A 12,508-nucleotide genomic window follows, 5' to 3' on the forward strand; every position below is an offset into this window, starting at 1 on the left:
TTTTATGTATTTATATTATTATATTATATTGTATTCCTGTTTTTTGCTTTTTTTACTAATTTTTTTTTTTTATTGTGCTTTGTTAGTATTCATTTTTAGATTATTTATATTATCCCATATTATTTATTTTTAATATTAGATTATATTTTATGTATTTATATTTTAGATTATATTGTATTCCTGGTTTTTTTTGTACTATTTATTTTATTATTTATATTCTGTTTTGTTACAATTTATTTTTAGATTATTTAAATTATCACATATTATTTATTTTAAATATTAGATTGTATTTTATATATTTATATTATTATATTATATTGTATTCCTGTTTTTTGGGTTTTTTTTTACTATGTATTTTATTATTTTTATTCTGTTTTGTTAGTATTTATTTTTAGGTTACTTATATTATCACATATTATTGATTTTTAATATTATATTATATTTTATGTATTTATATTACTATATTGTATTCATTTTTTTTACTATTTATTTTTATTCTGTTTTGTTACTATTTATTTTTAGATTATATATATTATCACATATTATTTATTTTTAATACTATATTATATTTTATGTATTTAGAATATTTACTATTAATTCATTTTAGTTCTTTTTTTAAAACATAGTTACATAGTTTCATAGTTAGTCCAAAAGACAAAAGTCCATCTAGTTCAATTATTAAAAAAAAAAAATTTAAAACCCTATAACCACAGTTGATCCAGAGGAAGGCAAAAAAAACCCCCAGCAAAGCATGGTCCAATTTGCTCCTACAGGGAAAAAATTCCTTCCTGATCCCCCGAGAGGCAATCAGATATTCCCTGGATCAACTTTACCTATAAATGTTAGTATCCAGTTATATTCTGTGTATCTAGGAAAGAATCCAGGACTTTTTTAAAGCAATCCACTGAGCTGGTCAGAACCAACTCTTGAGGGAGTCTATTCCACATTTTCACAGCTCTCACTGTGAAGAAACCCTTCTGTATCTGGAGATTAAATCTCTTTTCCTCCAGACGTAAATTTTATTCTGTTTTGTTACTATTTATTTTTAGATTATTTATATTATCACATAATATTTGTTTTTAATACTATATAATATTTTATGTATTTATATTATTTACTATTAATTGCAGCGATACTATATATGTGTATGTTATTTGTTGTTTGTACCTGTACTACAGCCCAGAAACAATAGTGCGCATTTTGTTTTTGTTTTTTTTTTACCTAAAACACGCTGACACTGATACCAGTTTAACAAATAAAAATCCTGACCTTTGACCCTGAGCTTGACCCAAACACTAACCCTAGCACTGAACTAGATCAAACCTTAATCTAGGTATTTTTTCTTTATTTTTTATTTTATTTTTTAATATTTATCTTTTTTTTTTACAAAAAGTTTTTTTCCCTTCTCTGCAAGGAGAGAGAGATACAATGTATCTCTCTCCTCCATTCAGAGATAACAAAAAACAATGGGGGCAGGTTTCACAGTGACTGATCACTGTGATAGCCAGTCAGAGGCTATCACAGCGATCATGTGACCCGGAATCGGGAGTCCTGGGTCCTGATTGTCAGAACGGGACCCGGGGCCCTCAGTGACACCCCGGTCTTTGTGCTGGGAGTGCGCTGTATGGTGCGCTCCCAGCACAAAGACAGGTATGCAAATATGCGACCCCACAGAAAAAAAGCCCAGTTCTGTGAGGCCGCATATTTGTGTGACGTCGGCATCAAGGGGTTAAGAAAGTAGCTGTCTTTGCTCTTATATGAACACCACTGGCTATTTTATGGATTTATGTTGATCATTTTTATTTTACATGCTATAAGCTGAGCAGCAGGAAGAGGACAGGGCTTCCCTGCAGTGAAGATTTCTCTGGGATTTGTCTGCACAATGTGGGACTCATTACAGGTAAGTTAGATCACTAAAGCTAAAGAGAATGTGTTTTAATGGTTACACTTCAGCTTTAGGCACTGCTAGCTGCAAAGTTTTATTTCATTTTGGATGGAGCGGGGAAGGGTAACAGTCTCTGTCCTGTCTATATTGTATATCTGTTTCCCTTTTAGGGACATACCCCTGCCACCATTCATGTTCCTTTTCCAGTGATGACTGGCACCCCAGCCTTCCCCATTTCTAATGGAATTAAATATGAACTCCAGACTTTCATAGGAAGCACAAATCATTATAGCTCTGTATTCATTTATGAACAGTAACAGGGGCGGACTGACAACTCATGGGGCCCCCGGGCAATAGGGGATCATGGGGCCCCTGTGTCCTTGCCCAAACTCAAAAAAGCCTATGAAAAAGGTACCAGGGGCATCTCATGGGGCCCCCTACTGATCCTGGGCCCTCGGGCAGTGCCCGAGTTACCAAATGGTCAGTCCTCCCCTGAACAGTAATTACAATACATATCAATTATATTTTTTGATGAAAGCCATGGAGAGGGAGAAGCACACAAGGAGTCAATCAGCTGTACTGCAGTCCTGTTAGAAGATTGGAAGAGAGATGAGCTCATCAGCCTATTACTTCCTCTTTTCACTGTCTTCACTGTCACTGAGGGACAATATCTGTTGTGTACCACCTATGATGTTATTTTCTGAATTGCATTGAAAATGATTACGGTTTGGTGTCTACTGGCAGCTAGCAGTGGTGCAGAACAGCAGTAACTTGTTATGTTACCTTGATATGTTCCTTTTATTTCCCCTCCTATTTGGTGCTGAGTGGTGCAGTTCTAGTTGATCCCTCCCTATCATTCTCCATGTTCCTTCAGTTAGTTTCCGTATTCATAGCACGTGCTAGGCTGGGAAGATCATTTTCTTTTTTACACTTCAGGAAACTAAAAAAAGCATCCTCTGTACTGTACTCTGAGAAGTAAAATTGTGGTGGATTCAACTTGCTTGTCTTTTGGAGAGTTTAGCTGTCTGTGGATTGTGCTGAATCAGCAGGTGACCATTTTGTCCAGCCAGATCAAGATCCATGGAGGAAAGTCAATGCATAAAGTGGCATTTGAATACTATACAAAACAATACAAAGACAGATCTCAAGGCCTTTAACAGTCAACTATCTGCAAAGTTTTCCTGTGCCTCAGGCAGGGGCGTATTTACCACAAGGCAGACAAGGCATTTGCCTAGGGTGGCATATTTTAGGGGGGCAGCACTGATGGGACACGTGCGGCATGGGGACCAGGTGGGATCCAAGAGGGGCTGCTTGATGGTGTATGCAAAGCCCGACTATCGTTCCTGTGAAGGTGAGTGTCTTTTTCTGAGGATGGGCCATGGGTGTTGTTGGTCACTGTCAGGCTCTCTTGGTGAAGGGGGGGTCTGGTGTTGGTCGGTGCCAGGCTCTCTCCGCTGGGGAGGGGGACATCCGATTTCTGTGCTGCCCTAGCTTCTTGTAACGCCACTCCAGTGCTCTGTGCTGGCAGAGCTGAGTAACAGACACGCCCCTCATCACAAGGTTTTTCGCATAGATTTGTATTGAATAGTCGGGGAGAGGGTGTGTCTAACTGGATCTTTTACATTCCTGAATGCACTGAAGCTAACTCTGGTGCCTATTGGGTAGTATATTCATATTTAGGCACCCTGTATAGCTGATGCAATCAGAAATTAGAGGTAAGATTGAAAATGGAGTCTGATTGTATATCTATTTCCATTAATTCAACTGGGCTACAATACCAATGGTCACATTAACAGAGGCATGCTGAAAGGGCTAGTATCAATGGGCAAATGCAGATTCAGGTGCATTCAGCTTTCAGTTGAGATCATTGAACAAGTATTAATATATGAGAGTGTTCTCCCCTTAAAGGGAGTTACCATCATCCCTTATTCAATACAAAGCACCAAAAAAACTTTAGAGATTTTAAAGATACTACATATTGGGGTTTATTTACTAAAGCTGGTTCACTCAGAATCTGGTGCACCTGTGCATGGTAGCCAATCAGCTTCTAACCTCAGCTTCTTCAATTAATCTTTAGCAATAATACCTGGAAGCTGATTGGTTTCTATGCTGACATGCACACGATTCTGAGTGAACCAGCTTTAGTAAATAAACCTCATTGTGTCAACCAAAATTTGATAAAATTGAAATATCTTATTAACATAATTAAAATATCTGCCATAAAATAGAGGGCTGGCACATTGCTTGACGTCACACTACTACAACAACCCCTCCATAACCCAATCAACACATGGAAGTGTTATCTGATGATTGCGTCAACCTCATCATCAGACAAAACCAAGAAAGTTGGATTTATGTGCAGCTATCATTATGTATACCATGTGTATTAACCTCCTTAGCGGTTTTCCCGAGTGTAGCTTGGGGTAAAATTTCAATACCAAGAGCGGTAACCCCGAGCTACACTTGGGCTTACCATGCGGCGTTGCTCAGGGGGTCCCTGCAGCACTTACCTTGTCCTTCGCTCCCGCGATGTGTCCCCTGCAGTGTCCCCGGCCATCTCCTCCGGCCGATGCCGGCATCCGGCTTCCGTGTTCCAGTCCCTGTGACGTCGGGACGTACAGGCGCCGGGACCGGCGGGAAATTTGAAATTTTAAAAAAATTTTATTTTTGCTGTCATTGCTGTTTCAATGCATTTCACATATATTTTGTCCCGAGTGCTTTGTCCTGTGCCCTGCCTGCATTTTGACTGTTCTTTCTGCCTGGAAACTTAGCAAAGTCCATGGCGTCCAAAAAGCGTCCCTTTACGTCAAAAGCGGTTTTAGACCAGCAATAGTAAATCAGAACCACTTGCAGAATTGAGTGATAATGATTCGTGGTGAAATTCATCATCAGACACTGAAAACGATTTTGCGACTTTGCTCAGCAATGTGCGAATTTGCCTCTGTATTTCAAATTTCAGTGTTTTTGGTTTGATTATATTATTGAATTAAATTTATTATTATTATATTATTATTTTTTATGAGTATTTATTAACCATTAGCCGCCCGGCCAATGGCCGTTTGGCGGCTTCAAAAGTGCTGCTGCACTCCGGGTGCATGCCATTTGGCGTGCTCCCGCACATGCGCAGTTTGCGCTAATGCAGAGCGGCGCAGCAGCGCGATCTGTCACCGGCCGCGTACCTCGGACACGGCCAATGACAGATCTGAGTACCGGCCCCCTTGCTGGTGCCATGTGACCTGCTGTGACCAATCACAGCAGGTCACATGACAGTTGTATACAATGGATGGCTTCATTCATGCCATTCATTGTATAGTAGTGCCTAGCTGTGAATGGTCACAGCTAATCACATGCACATGTCATGTGATTAGCTGTGACCAAATCACAGCTAAGCACAAAAAAAAAAAAAAAGCTGAATGAATCGATTTTATTCAGGTAAATGCTTGCTTATAGCAAAGTAATTCTTTGCTATAAGCAAATTGTGTAAAAAAAAAAAAAAATACTGATCACTTCCCCAAAGTAGTACAATGTTACTATGGTAACATTGTACTACTTTGGTCATAGTAAAATATGAAAAAAAAATCTTAAAAAAAAATAAAAAAAATGTAATAGAATATTAAAAATAATAATAAAAAAAAAATATATATATATATATATATTTTTCTTTTTCATACTGTCACCAGTCAGTGTCCCTGTTCACCGCCATGCCAGTTATAGGATGACGCTGTACTGCACTGGTGACAGTATGTAAAAAAAAAAATAGTGAAAATAATTTTTTCATTTTCCGAAAAATTATGACAAACAAAATACAACTTCAAAAAACTCGCCATGCCTCTTATGAAGTACGTCGGACTGTCTACTCTGCAAAAAGGGGTCATTTGGGGGATATCTGTACTATTCTGACATTCTTGGACCTCAAGAAATTAGATTGGCTGTCAGTACTTCAGGATTGATCAATATTCAGATCTATACCATAGTTTGTGAACTCTATAACTTTCCTACAAACTAAATAATACATCCTAATTTGGGTTATTTTCACCAAAGACATGTAGCAGAATACATCTCGGCCTAAATTTATGAAGAACAATTATTTATTTGTAAACTTTTATAACAGAAACAAAGAAAAACGTGTTCTTTTTCAAAATTTTTGGTCTGTTTTTGTTAATTTAGCAAAAAATAAAAACCCCAGTGGTGATTAAATACCACCAAAAGAAAGCTCTAGTTGTGTGAAGAAAATGATAAAATTTTAGTTTGGGTACAGTGTTGTATGACTGCGCAATTGTCATTCAAAGTGTGAGAGCGCTGAAACGTGAAAAATGGCCTGGGCAGGAAGGTGTAAAATTGCACGGTATTGAAATGGTTAAATTATAATTTATGATTTCGTGTTTCAAGTTTTATCATATCCGGAATGTTTACTAGACTCGTTATTCCTAAAAATTACAGCCTACAATAAAAAACTACATATTTCCATGCAAAAAAATGGTACCGCTTTCAGCACAAAAAATCGGAAAGAATCATACCGCCGAGGAGGTTAAGGAGGGAATATTGTAGTAATGTACCATCATGTGTGCCAGCCCTCTATTTTATGCAAGTGATTTTATTCATTTTGTTAATAAAACTCTGAATTTTTATCAAATCCTTGCCTGACGCATATGTACATTTTTTTATTGATGTTTATGCATTGGAGATCAGTTTGAGATGCTTCTGGGTTTAGTCCTTGACAGGTGCACATTTGACCTGCAATTGACATTGTGTTTTGGAATTTCCATTGACCTGTATGAGGAGAGAATCAATTTTGACACAGGCCCTAAGGCCCCTTTCACACGGGAGATCCAATCAGATCTGTCAGGCGGACGTGATCGGATGGTCCATTCATCTCAATGGACAGACGGGTGTAAATAGACTTGTGTCCATTTACACCCACCTACATCCAGGTCATATCTGGTCCGCTCGAAAAAATCAGAAGGGTTCCGTCCCTTTCTGTTGAGGTAGATTGGATCAGAGAGTATTCAGGCCGCCCATAGAGCACAGCGGGCTCTGTCTGTGACCTCTCTGCAGAGACTGAGCAGGCATGGATGTGCCATCCGCCCCCTCCGCTCCGATCAGCAGGAAATAGGTGAGCAAATCCTCAGCTGATCAGAACAGAGTCCGCCCTGTGTGAAAGGGTCCTAAGCAGGGGCGGATTGACCATTTGGAAACTCAGGCACTGCCTGAGGGCCCGGGGTCAGTAGGGGGCCCCATGAGATGCCCCTGGTACCTTTTTCATAGGCTTTTTTGAGTTTGGGCAAGGACACAGGGGCCCCATGATCCCCTATTGGCTGGGGGCTCCATGAGTTGTCAGTCCGCCCCTGGTCCTAAGTGACTTACGTAGAAGTAGTTTCCCAGTCGGAACTCCTAATCGGCCCACTAGTTCTGGGTCAGTGACTCACAAACTAGTGAGGTTAGATGAGGAGGGTGACAGCCCAGGAACAGGGCAGGATGAAACAAGTCGGCGTTGGAATTTCCTTATTTCCCTCATAACAGATTCCTTTAAACATCTCTCAGCTTCATTTTTTTTGCAGTGCTAACAAGTACAGAGTGACAGCTGCGTTGGATCCTTTGATCGCACATCTGAGAGCCATCCTTTAGAGGACTGTCACATAAGATTTGTAACATTGTGCAGTCAGGCCTTCATAGATATATGTAGGCAGAAGAGAGGTCAGTACAAGCCGGGCTCATCCGAAGGCTGTACTGCCTGAATGACACTTCTATACCAGGGATGAACTAGGTCTGACCCTCTGGGAAGCCTTTGCCAATGCTAATACGATGCATACTTTGTGCATCTGACATTCCATTCTTGCTTGGCATGTTCCCCCTATGAGATTGTTCGTACAGCATCTCTAATCTGTATTCAGTGCAGGATGAGCCTTCAAACCCATGTACATTCCTCTCTACATGCAATTTTAATGCTTCTTCAACCAAGAAAAATGTAGCTTTTCAAAAGCTGGTAAATGTAGGATATAAATACGCCAGAAAAGGTTCTCCTACATGTGCACCAAAATGTACAACTTAAAAACCCAACTCCAGAGAGTCAGAAGTTCTGTCAGACTTCTATTGCTTTCTGTGTCCCCATTGGAACTTTCCCCTACTTTCCTTCCCTGTGATATCGGAACAAGGAATTATAGAAGTGGGTGCCACACAGAAGTAGGCACCTTGGAGAGGTCCTTTTTTTCCCATCTTGGTTAATTTTTTTGCTTTTTCCTCCCACACACTGGAGAGATTTCCCATCCTGTCTCTGTGACACAACGTCACTGGGACAGGAAATGAGGGAAAATTGTTCAGGTGGAGACACGGAAAGCAATAGAAACCTGCATGGGGTCTAAACCTTGTCTATTCTATCTAAAGAATGAAAAATGGCTGGAGTTGAGCTTTAAATCTTTAAATTCTAGTTCTATGCACAAGATAAAAACTAATCTTGAAGCAGACCCCCCCCACCACACACACACTGCAAGACTTAAATGATTGTTTTTGCTTAGGGGTGGAGGAATACGTTGTGATACTTACCTCAGTCTGTGCTCCGGAAAGGGTCCTTTAACCACTTCAAGTCCGGACACTTTCACCCCCTTCCTGTCCAGCCCAATTTTCAGCTTTCAGTGCTATCACACTTGGAATGACAATTGCGCGGTCATGCAACACTGTACCCATATGAATTTATTAGCATTTTTTTCAGACAGATAAAACTTTATTTTGGTGGTATTTATTCACCACTGGGATTTTTATTTTTTTGCTATATAAAGGAAAAAGTCCAAACATTTTGAAAAAAAAAGTGTGTTTCTTATAAAATTTTGCAAATAAATAATCTTTCTTCAGAAATCTTGGCCAAAATGTATTCAGCTATCTTTTTAGTAAAAAAAAAACAAAAACAAATTAGTTTATAACCAAAAGTTATAATTTTTCAAAAATTTTCTTTACATTTTAATTTTTTTTTTATATTATTATTTATGTTTTTGTTTTTTTTAACAAACCGTCACCCTAGAAGTACAGTGTCACCATAGTGACACTGTACAACTTGTGGGGGGTGATGAAGATTTGTTTTTCTTTTTTTACACTGATTACTGTTACACCCATAAAGGCTGTAAAAGCAATCATTTCTCCTTCTCTCTAGCTGCATTCCTGCAGCCATTGAGAAATACTGTGAGAGCTGTGATTAGTCACAGCTTGTCACATGGTACAAGGCTGTTATGAATAGCCATGTACCATGTGACCACTGCATCCTATTGACCTCTATACACTGCGCTAGATACTACTGACTCCTGTACACTGCCCTACCTACTACTGACCCCTGCACACTGCCCTACCTACTACTGACCCCTGCACACTGCCCTACATACTACTGACCTCTATACACTGCTCTACATACTACTGACCCCTGCACACTTCTCTACATACTACTGACTCCTGTACACTGCCCTACCTACTACTGACCCCTGTACACTGCCCTGCATACTACTGACCCCTGTACCCTGCCCTACATACTACTGACCCTAGTACACAGCCCTACATACTACTGACCCTAGTACACTGCCCTATATACTGACCCCTGGTCACTTCCCTACATACTACTGACCTCTGTACACTGCCCTACCTACTACTGATACCTGTACACTGCTCTACATACTACTGACCCCTGTATACTGCCCTACCTACTACTGATACCTGTACACTGCCCTACATACTACTGACCCCTGTACACTTCCCTACATACGACTGACCTCTGTACACTGCCCTACATACTACTGACCCCTGTACACTGCCCTACCTACTACGTACAGTTGCAAGAAAAAGTATGTGAACCCCTTGGGATTACGTGGAGTTTTGCATGAATTGGGCATAAAATGTGCTCTGAACGTCATCTAAGTCACAACAATAGAAGAACACAGTCTGCTGAACATAATACTACACAAACATTAGATGTTGCCATGGTTTAATTGCACATAACATGTAAACATTCACAGTGCAGGGAGGAAAAAGTATGTGAGGCCCAAGCTTAATGTCTTCTCCCAGAGCTAACTGGAGCCAGGAGTGAGCCAACCTTGACTCCAATCAGTGTGATGATATTGGATGTGTTGCTGACAGCTGTCCTGCCCTTAAAAAACACACACCTGTTTTGGGTTTACTGGTTTCAAGAAGCACTGTCTGATGTGAACCATGCCTCGCAGAAAAGAGCTCTCAGAAGACCTACGATCAAGAATTGTTGACTTGCATGAAGCTGGAAAGGGTTACAAAAGTATCTCCATAGCCTTGATGTTCATGTGTCCACGGCAAGACAGACTGTCTACAAATGGAGAAAGTTTAGGACTGTTGCTACTCTCCCTAGGTGCGGTCATCCTGTAAAAATGACTGCAAGAGCACAGCGCAAAATGCTGCATGAGGTAAAGAAGAATCCCAGAGTGTCAGCTAAAGACCTACAGAAATCTCTGGCACATGCTAACATTTTTGTTGACACATCTACAATAAGGAAAACATTAAACAAGAATGGAGTACATGGGAGGACACCACGGAGGAAGCCATTGCTGGCCAAAAAAAATATTACAGCACGTTTGAAGTTTGCAAAAGAGCACCTGGATGTTCCACAGCACTACTGGCAAAATATACTGTGGACAGATGAAACCAAGATTGAGTTGTTTGGGAAGAACACACAACACTATGTGTGGAGAAAAAAAGGCACAGCACACCAACATCAAAACCTCATCCCCACTGTGAAACATGGCGGAGGGAGCATCATGGTTTGGGGCTGCTTTGCTGCCTCAGGGCCTGGACGGATTGTTGTCATTGATGGGAAAATGAATTCCAGAGTTTATCAAGACATTTTTCAGGAAAACGTACGACCATCTGTCCGCCAACTGAAGCTCCGCAGAGGATGGGTGATGCAACAGCACAATGACCCAAAGCATACAAGTAATTCAACAAAACAATGGCTGCAACAGCACAGAATATGCCTTCTGGAGTGGCCCAGTCAGAGTCCTGACCTCAACCCGATTGAAATGCTGTGGCATGACCTTAAGAGAGCGATTCACACCAGATATCCCAAGAATATTGCTACACTAAAACAGTTTTGTGAAGAGGAGTGGTCCAAAATTACTCCAGATCGTTGTGCAGGTCTGATCTGCAACTACAGGAAATGTTTGGTTGAGGTTATTGCTGCCAAAGGAGGGTCAACCAGTTATTAAGTCCAAAGGTTCACATACTTTTTCCTCCCTGCACTGTGCATGTTTACATGTTATGTGCAATTAAACTATGGCAACATCTAATGTTTGTGTAGTATTATGTTCAGCTGACTGTGTTCTTCTATTGTTGTGACTTAGATGACGTTCAGAGCACATTTTATGCCCAATTCATGCAAAACTCCACATAATCCCAGGGGGTTCACATACTTTTTCTTGCAACTGTACATCTGTACACTGCCTTACATACTATGGACCTCTGTACACTGCCCTACCTACTACTGACCTCTGTACACTGCCCTACATACTACTGACCTCTGTACACTGCCCTACCTACTACTGACACCTGTACACTGCCTTACATACTACGGACCCCTGTACACTGCCCTACGTACTACGGACCTCTGTACACTTCCCTACATACTACTAACCTCTGTACACTGCCCTACATACTACTGACCTCTGTATACTACCCTACATACTACTGACCTCTGTACACTGCCCTACATACTACTGACCTCTGTACACTGCTCTACATACTACTGACCTCTGTACACTGCCCTACATACTACTGAGCTCTGTACACTTCCCTACATACTACTGACTTCTGTACACTTCCTTACATACTACTGACCTCTGTACACTGCCCTACATGCTGCTGACCTCTGTACACCTCCCTACATACTACTGACCTCTGTACACTGCCCTACATACTACTGACCTCTGTACACTGCCCTGCATACTACTGACCTCTGTACACTGCCCTACATACTACTGACCACTGTACACTGCCCTACATACTACTGACACCTGTACACTGCCCTACATACTACTGACCTCTATACACTGCCCTACCTACTACTGACCTCTGTACACTGCCCTACATACTACTGACCTCTGTACACTGCCCTACATACTACTGACCTCTGTACACTGCCCTACATAATACTAACATTGGTCAGAAATAAGAGCAGACAGCCTGGCCTGAAACTAGTTGAGCAAATCAGCCTGCAGATGTTCAGGTTTCATGATGGACTCTGGCATCAGACTTGTGGGGGTAACCAATTACTCCACAGACATGAAAAAACTGTGAATGAAAGTGAACTTTCAGAGTTTTTCACTGAAGCTAAATTCTCCAGTGCCCACTGTGTCTCCAGTGTCCCCTGTGTCTCCAGTGCCCAATGTATCTCCAGCACCCACTGTGTCTCCAGTGTCCCCTGTGTCTCCAGTGCCACCTGTGTCTCCAGTGCCCCATGTGTCTCCAGTGCACGCTTTGTCTCCAGTGTCCCCTGTGTCTCCAGTGCCCCCTGTGTCTCCAGTGCCCGCTGTGTCTCCAGTGTTCCCTGTGTCTCTAGTGTCCCCTGTGTCTCCAGTGTCCCCTGTGTATCCAGTGCCCGCTGTGTCTCCAGTGTCCCCTGTGTCT

The sequence above is a fragment of the Staurois parvus genome, unplaced genomic scaffold (assembly GCF_062004578.1).
Source record: "Staurois parvus isolate SC_StPar_1 unplaced genomic scaffold, SC_StPar_1.0 ptg000362l, whole genome shotgun sequence".
NCBI lineage: Eukaryota > Metazoa > Chordata > Amphibia > Anura > Ranidae > Staurois > Staurois parvus.